Source organism: Sturnira hondurensis, unplaced genomic scaffold (genome assembly GCF_014824575.4).
Source record: "Sturnira hondurensis isolate 20B ecotype Veracruz unplaced genomic scaffold, ASM1482457v3 Scaffold0009719, whole genome shotgun sequence".
NCBI lineage: Eukaryota > Metazoa > Chordata > Mammalia > Chiroptera > Phyllostomidae > Sturnira > Sturnira hondurensis.
The window spans coordinates 4,249,909-4,258,883 of record NW_028082350.1 but is presented as its reverse complement, the minus strand read 5'-3'; the positions used below and the strand labels follow the sequence as shown (position 1 = coordinate 4,258,883).

Here is an 8,975-nt window from a genome sequence, read left to right as displayed (position 1 = left end):
GAATGGGAAGGGTATGGTGTCAGCGTGAGGTTACACCACATTGTCCCGAGTGTCTTCTCCACTCTGTGGTGACATTAAGACAGAATTGAGAGATGAGGGGCTGGAGGAAAGATAGAGAGGACCAAGTCATGCAGGCTACAAGCAAAAAAACGGCAGGACACAGAATAAAGTGGGGAACCTCCTGGGTCAAGGTTGGAGCCAGCAGCAAACTCCATCAGCCAGGGAAAGTAGACAGCAGGGAGCCACCCTGTCCGGCAGGATTGGGCGGGACATCCGGAAGCCATTTGCCTGAGTGGCAGGGGAACCGGAAGTGGGAGTGCTGGGGCGAGGAGGGACACACAGAGTGGGGCTGCCGGACTGAGCGAGCAATAGACACGCCACCCGCCCACGCCGTTGCCGCTTGGGGCCCGGAGGGACCCTCTACCTGAGTAAGTGCCTCAAGGGTCGGCGAGAGCCTGTGGTTTAGAACTTGAGGTTGGAAGGGACTGCGATTTGTTATTGTGAGAGGCGCGCGACCTCCCCTCCCCCACCCCGCCCCAGCAGCCCCTTGTGGGGCCTCGCGCGCTAGCGCGCGCCGTCTACGCCGACCGGGTGTTAGTTCCCCAGCGGCCCTCGCAGTCCTCGGACCTGCGGGCCGCTCGCCCGCCCCCTTGGAGCCTTTCCCCAGACCTGTCGATTCTTTTCTGCAGCTGGCTGCTCTCTCCATCCCGCCTTCCCGCGTGGAGAAGTAACCATTAGCAGGGTGCACTGCCCTCCCGCTGTACACCCCCTGGAGGAGGCCTTCCTACATCCCAAGCCCTTTTGGCCACTGGTTCCCCACGGCGAGCACCATTTGTAGCAACTCTCCTGCCTCCAGTCTCAACTGTTTTCTTTCTCCCCCACGCCCCGACGTTGCACCTCTGACCCTCCTCTTTCCTCCTGTCCGAGGGCCTTTTAACGCGGCCCAAACCACTGTTGAAAAAGCTCAACTGTCTAGAAACTTCTCCATTTTCTCCTCTAATAATATATTTTTTAAATGCATAGACTATTAGGACTCATTGTTTCTTAGAGGCCTCTCCTCCGTAGCATCTTATTTTAGAGACGGGACCCAGCGAGGTTACTTTGTCCAAGGTCAACCAGCTAGTCAAATCTACCAGTGGACAGGTTTTCTTACTTTTATTTTGTTTTTTAACCTGATCCATGTCAACTTTCAGATCAGGACCTTCTAGTCTATAGGTTCGTGATAGACCCGTTACGCAGTTACTCACTGTTGTGCTTTCCATAACTACCTCCACTCCAGCGTTGCTTTTCGTAATATATATTTCAATACAAACCTTAAGAAAACCAAACACTTGATATTTGGCCTCTTTTTAGAGCTTAACCATGAAGAAAGGGAAGAGCACCTGGACCCCACCCTGGGACCTCATTTCGAACAACTTTAAATTGGGAGAGGGGAGATAAAGATGTGGAGAAAGGAAGGAGAATATACAGATGCTTATCTTTCCTGAACTTTTGCATAGCCTTTACCTTGGATGTGCCTGTGTCTTTAAATTATCCTGGGCACATTGTTCTCATAAAGGTTCCCTCCCTGTGGGGGAGCAAGGGAGGAGTAGGAAATCATTGTACTTTAATTTGTTAGCTGGGGCATTTGATAATAAATTATTGATGTGCAAGAACCCTGAGACACAACCACCAGCCCCTGAGGCAGGGTATTCAGAATAAGGCCTACTTTCCCCTTCAGAATACCCTGCTGGCTGACTCTGACACAAAATGAAGAGTCTTAGGTCTGAGTGCAAACGTTCAAATCTTTTCATTCTTAGTGCAGCTTTCCCCCTCCACCTGTTTCCTGGTTAAAGTAGAGGAACATCAGCTCAGCTTGAGAATTTATAATTCTTTGTTGTTGGAACTGGTTTCTGATTAGACTTCACCGTTGGTGTAAGTATCTGGAAATTGAGGTGTTATGCTGTCCTCAGTCCAAGTTAAGGAAAGAAGATAGAACATGGAGGAAAATTGGGATACCTGTATTAAGTCTCTTACTCCTCATCTTCCAGAGAGAACTCATTTTATGAACAATTAAAAGCTACCCTGGAATAGTCTTTCCTGGTCAGTTAACAGAACTTGTGTTCTTTAGGCCTTTATCTCCATTAGGCTGAGTTTTTCTGATTGCACCTGCTGTTTGTGATCTCAGAAGTTAATGCTGCACAGGGGAGATTGATATGAATCAGTAAGGTGAGATGGGAGTAAAATCCCTCCCTGTTGGTACTTTTTTTGCTGTGTTACTGATTACAGCTTGACCATTCTGAATACTACTGTTACAATATTGCTCTCTACCTGAGGGAGAAACCCCAAATCATTCAGATTTTTGTGACCTACCACAGACTGTTCTCCAGATAGCTCTTCATCCATTCTTCATTTTTATTTTCACAACAGTTTATTTTCTCTAATTCTCAAATTATTTGATTTTTCTAAATACATAATTAGGTTGTACATTTTCTCCTTGCTCTTAAAAGAGGAGATTGCAGCCCTGGCTGGTGTAGCTCAGTGGATTGAGCGCGGGCCTGTGAAGCAAAGGGTCACCGGTTCGATTCCCATTCAGGGCACATGCCTGGGTTGCAGGCCAGGTCCCCAGTAGGGGACACATGAGAAGCAGCCACACTTTGATGTTTCTCTCCCACTCTTTCTCCTTCCTGTCCCCTCTAAAAATAAATAAAAAAATATTTTTTTAAAAAAGGAGATTGCATGAGTTTGTGGCTATTTTTCTTTACCTGCTGTTGTAAAATGTTACCAAGCCATAGGCATTTGTAAAACTGAAAGCTACTTTGTATTATGAGATTTTGATTTGTCAGAGTAATACAAACTCTTGAGTGTCTGAAGGCACAAAGAAGTTTTTGCTCAAATGCTTTGCCTTTGTAGAGGAAGGAGGATGACCTTGTATTCATAGTTTTAAAAAATAAAATAAAAAGACTAGCTCATTAGAAATGTTATGTGGTTTTCTTCCAGTTCTACCTGCCTGGTAGTCTCAAATAAGTGACATTTTGTTTCTCACTTTTTCTGTTCGTACAACCTTTCATTTTGCCCAGGAAAAAAATGGAGGATCAAGGTGAAAGTATTTTGCTCAGGATATCAGAATGCTATACATTTAGGGTAGAAATAATAGACGATAGTAAGTAAATTTACTTAGTAAGTTAGAATTTGTCTTTGTACCATTTTCTCTTTTCTGATGTTCTTTGCTCAAGAGTAATATGCTTTGTAGGTTTTTCACCCAGAGTTTAAGTCCCAGCTCTATCATGAGTTCCCTAAAACTGAGGTTTGGTTTTATTTTAAAATACAAAGCTCCCAGCACAGTATGTTGTATATAGTAAATTCTTAGTAATTCTTATATGCATTTATTATTTTAGATCAGTTGTTTACCTGTTGGAGGAACTCTGAAAATCCATGTCTATAAAATGAGTCAGCTCTCAAGAGAGGGTGTCCCACCTACGGCCTACCAGCCACATGCAGCCAAGGATGGTTGTGAATGTGGCCCAACACAAAATCATAAATTCACTTAAAACATCAGGGTGTGTGTGGGGGGGGGGGGTGGAGAGAGAGAGAGAGAGATCATTCGTTGCAGTGTATTTAATGTGTGGCTGAAGACAACTTTTTTTTTCCAGTGTGGCACAGAGAGGCCAAAAAGTTGCATACTCCCGGACTATTGGTCTTGAAAATAGAGTTGTGCGCCCCCTGGGATGCGTAAGATGATACATCGTAATACAGGAGAAAATTTAGAACTTTTTCAATTTATTTTTTTGTATAAAAAATAAACTTTACTAATATATGTATTGTTATATAGATTAACAGTATAATTAACAATACAATGTGCAGGTTTACTATAATTCACATATTTAATTTATAAATAATTACACATTGAGATGTATTTTTAAAAGATTTTAAAAAATGTTTGGACCCCACTAATCTGAACCAATTTTTACTCATGTGCTTTAGTTCATCTTTATGCTTTCTTATTAGGTGTTCACCTAGCCTCTCTTTGAATCTTTTCTTTTTTCCATTTTTAAAAAAATATATTTTATTGATTATACCATTACAGTTGTTCTATTCCCCCCCTTCAGTCCCCTCCACCCGCACACTCCCTCCCCCACCATTCTCCCCCCCCCTTTGTTTATAACAACCTGTCTCAAGTTCTTTAGGTTCTGTATTTCCCCCACTATTCTCGCCCTCCCGCCTATCTATTTTCTACCTACCATCTATGCTATTTTCTGTGCCTTCTCCCCCCTTCTCCTCCTCCCACTCCCCTGTTGCTAACCCTCCATGTGTTCTTCATTTCTATGGTTCCACTCCTGATCTAGCTGTCCTCTAGGTTTGCTTTTGTTTTAGGTGTGGTTGTTAATAACTGTGTGTTTGCTGTCCTTTCACTGTTAATATTTTTCATCTTCTTTTTCTTATATAAGTCCCTTTAGCATTTCATATAATAAGGGCTTGGTGATGATGAACTCCTTGAACTTGACCTTATCTGAGAAGCACTTTATCTGTCCTTCCATTCTAAATGAAAGTTTTGCTGGATAAAGCAATCTTGGCTGTAGGTCTTTGGATTTCATGACTTGGAATACTTCTTTCCAGCCCCTTCTTGCCTGTAAGGTCTCTTTTGAGAAATCCGCTGACAGTCTGATGGGTACTCCTTTGTAGGTGACTGTCCCCTTATCTCTTGCTGCTTCTAGGATTCTCTCCTTCATTTTAGTCTTGGCTAATGTAATTATGATGTGCCTTGGTGTGTTCCTTCTTGGGTCCAACTTCTTTGGGACTCTCTGAGCTTCCTGGATTTCCTGGAAGTCTATTTCCTTTGCCAGACTGGGGAAGTTCTCCTTTATTATTTGTTCAAATAAGTTTTCCACTCGTGGCTGTTTCTTTCCCCCTTCTGGTACCCCTATAATCCGGATGTTGGAACGTTTAAAGATGTCCTGGAGGTTCCTAAGCCTCTGCTCAGTTTTTTGAATTCTCACTTCTTCATTCCTTTCTGGTTGGATGTTTCGTTCTTCCTTCTGGTCCATTCCATTGATTTGAGTCCCAGTTTCCTTTCCATCGCTATTGGTTTCCTGTGTATCTCCCTTCATTTCAATTAGTTTAGCCTTCATATGTTCCTCCAATTTGTGACTGTACTCCACCAATTCTGTGAGCATCCTGATAAATAGTGTTTTAAATTGGGCTTCTAAGAGCCTGGCAATCTGTTGGTCGCTTAGAGTTATTGGCTCTGGGACTTTGAGTTCTTCTTGAGCCATCCTTTGGGCTGTTTGCGCCTGTTAAGTAGCAGGATCGGAGCCCTAGGTTTTCACCAGAGCAGGGCAACTCAGTTGCTGGGTTGTGACGTCGTATGTGGGGGCGGGGTCAAAGAGGGACAATGGCTTCCCTCCGGTGCCCGCAGCCGCCGCGACCCCCCACCGGCACCGCAGCCACCACTGTCACCAGGCCCACATCTTTCGTTCCACTGCACTCGAGTGTGCCACCGCTGTCAGCCCTCCACCACTGGGTTTGCCCCCTGGGGCCTGCGTGGTCCGTTTCACTGCACACGAATGTGGGACCTTGGTCAGTCTGCCCCGCACCCTGCCTAGGTCCGGGCTGCCTGCGCTCCTAGGTCTGTCCTGTCCGACCCAGCTCCGCTGCTGGCTCCACCTCTTACCGTCCTCGTTGAACGGTTCGTAGCTGTTGGACTTCCGTATAATTCGGTTTTCTGGCCTCTGGGTGTGTGTTAGTTCTCCAAAACTTTTGTTGTATCCAAACTTGGTTGTGGGAGAAGGCACAGTGTTTCCACCTATGCCTCCATCTTGGCGGAAGTCTCTTTGAATCTTTTATTAAAGAAATCTACCTTGAGAAATAGGCAGTGCTGTTTTCAATCATATTTGTTCAGTATTTGACTCTTTATTTTCGGCCCTGTCTTCATCTTTGGGGACATGCAGATAAGTCAAATATCACTTCCTAGTAATCTTCCAGTACTTTGGCAGCTACTTACGTCCTGTGTCTTCCTTTTCCCCAACCAGTTTTTCTATAGCTGCCTAGTTTATACATACCCATTTTTTAAAACTATTCTGACAGATTTTTAAATTTCTTAACATCTTGACTTTTTTCCTCTAGAGATTGTCCTGTTCTTACAAATTCTTTGTAAGTTTTTCGACAAGGTCTGAACATAGTATCCCATGAACTGAAATGAGAATAAGGCCCTGAATTTTGTCTTTAAGTGGTGAGGGAGCAGTTATTATGAAGGTGCCTCATATTGACAATTTGTCACTCTTGTCGTTTAAACAGTCCCCTGTAAAAATAGTTTCAGCTCTGTAGTAGAGCAGGGCAGATTATTTTTCTCCTTAAGTAGTGGTCTCTCAATTAACTCTATGTAAGTTAACATTTGCCTGAAAACACCCACCATGTTAATTGTTTCCCTGAGTGGTAAAATAAATAAGAACAACCTAATGAAATGGTTGGGTTTCTTCAGTCTTTTAAAAGTGAGGAAATAGACTTTTTCAATTAGTGGATGGAAAATGGAGCTGCTGTTCTATGTCTTTATATTATCTGCCTAATTTTGAAATCCTAAGATGAGAAAACTGGTTGTCCTTTGTCTGTTTTATGCCAGTAAGATTTTTGATCAGCAGGGAAGAAAGTTACTTTTTAAGTTAAAACTGTTAAACATTATGTCATATTTAGCCTGAATAGCCCAAGCCCTAAAAATTGAACTTAGACCCAAAGACACTTTTACATAGAACATATAGATGTTTTATGGGTTTAAAAACACAAGCTAAAACCCAAGATTAAACAGTTCTATATGGCTATTTGTTTTAGTCCCTTTAAAAATTTTCCTTTATGCATCTTTTAATTTTTCCACACCTTTTTTAGACAGTGAAACTCCAAACAGATATCATACACATAGTCTGATTGGAGCTATACAGATTCACCTTGCAGTTCTTCCCGATTCTTGTATTTTAAATCTATGTTTTTAGTTTAGCATAGTATTTATATATGTCTAGTATTTAGTATTTATTTATTTATTTATATATGTTTAAAATATATGTTTTTAGTTTAGCATAGTATTTATATATGTCTTTTTAAAAAAGATTTTATTTATTTATTTTTGAGAGAGGGGAAGGGAGAAAGAGAAGGAGAGAAACATCTCGGGATCTGGCCTGCAACCGAAGCATGTGCCCCGACTGGGAATCAAACCGGCAACCCTTTGGTTTGTAGGCCAGCACTAAGTCCACTGAGGCACCCCATCCATGGCTATATATGTCTTTTGAATGAAATGGTTAGATATAAGACCCCCTTTAAGGAGTCACCATGAACTTTTTTCTGATCAGTGGGCCGGATGTGGCATAGTGGGTCAAACAAATCTAATTTTAGTCACATGCTATGCACATTTAAATTGTCTGATCCTTGTTTTTTTCATTGTGCAGCATTTTTGTGAGGATTGGAGGTGGTAGGTATAAAACATAACATATATTGTGCTTCATAAGTAACTATATTTTTTCTCTCTCTTTTTTTCTTAGATTTTATTTATGTATTTTTAGAGAGAGGGGCAGGGAGGGAGGAAAATGGGAGAGAAACATTAATGTGTGGTTACCTATTGTGTGCCCCCACCAAGGACCTGGCCCACAACCCAGGCATGTGCCCCAACTGGGAATCAAACAAGCAACCCATTGGTTCGCAGGCTGGCAATCCACTGAGCCACACCAGCCAGGGTGGTAGCCATACTTTCTGATAGTCACAAATTTTAGTCATCTAAAGAAATGTAGGCGGCAGATGGGACACAATTGTTCCTCTTTGACCCCGCCCCCACATACAATGTCACAACCCAGCGACTTAGTTGCCCTGCTCTAGTGAACACTTTAGGGCTCCAATCCTGCTATGTAACAGGCACGGACAGCCCAAAAGATGGCGCAAGAAGAACTCAAAGTCCCAGAGCTGATAACTCTCAGCAACCAAGAAATAGCAAACCTCTCAGATGCACAGTTCAAAGTACTGGTGATCAGGACGCTCACAGAACTGGTTGATTATAGTCACAAATTAGAGGAACATATGAAGGCTAAACTAATTGAAATGAAGGAAGATGTCCAGGAAACCAATAGCGATGGAAAGGAAACTGGGACTCAAATCAATGGAATGGACCAGAAGGAAGAACTAAACATCCGACCAGAAAGGAATGAAGAAATGAGAATTCAAAAAAATGAGGAGAGGCTTAGGAACCTCCAGGACATCTTTAAACGTTCCAACATCCGGATTATAGGGGTACCAGAAGGGGGAAAGAAACAGCCACGAGTGGAAAACGTATTTGAACAAATAATAAAGGAGAACTTCCCCAGTCTGGCAAAGGAAATAGACTTCCAGGAAATCCAGGAAGCTCAGAGAGTCCCAAAGAAGTTGGACTCAAGAAGGAACACACCAAGGCACATCATAATTACATTAGCCAAGACTAAAATGAAGGAGAGAATCCTAGAAGCAGCAAGAGATAAGGGGACAGTCACTTACAAAGGAGTACCCATCAGGCTGTCAGCTGATTTCTCAAAAGAGACCTTACAGGCAAGAAGGGGCTGGAAAGAAGTATTCCAAGTCATGAAATCCAAAGACCTACAGCTAAGATTGCTCTATCCAGCAAAACTTTCATTTAGAATGGAAGGACAGATAAAGCGCTTCTCAGATAAGGTCAAGTTCAAGGAGTTCATCATCACCAAGCCCTTATTATATGAAATGCTAAAGGGAATTATATAAGAAAAAGAAGATGAAAAATATGAACAGTGAAAGGACAGCAAACTCACAGTTATTAACAACCACACCTAAAACAAAAGCAAACCTAGAGGACAGCTAGATCAGGAGTGGAACCATAGAAATGAAGAACACATGGAGGGTTAGCAACAGGGGAGTAGGAGGAGGAGAAGGGGGGAGAAGGTACAGAAAATAGCATGGATGGTAGGTAGAAAATAGATAGGCGGGAGGGCGAGAATAGTGGGGGAAGTATAGAATCT

The 8,975-nt window shown here is 42.6% G+C and overlaps 1 protein-coding gene across 3 annotated transcripts in view; it reads left to right on the top strand.

Annotated features, from left to right (window-relative positions):
* The first annotated feature begins 305 nt into the window (after nt 1–305).
* The window catches only part of PAFAH1B2 (platelet activating factor acetylhydrolase 1b catalytic subunit 2), a 28,974-nt gene continuing 20,304 nt past the window's right edge, over nt 306–8,975 (top strand). The window contains exons 1-2 of one of the 3 annotated variants that reach the window (XM_037057546.1): nt 306–428; nt 7,410–7,432. The gene's annotated coding sequence lies outside the window, so the exon portion shown is untranslated. Of the gene's footprint in view, nt 429–1,392; nt 1,432–7,409; nt 7,433–8,975 lie in introns of those variants that run through there. The other 2 variants (XM_037057545.1, XM_037057547.1) reach the window with 2 other exon arrangements.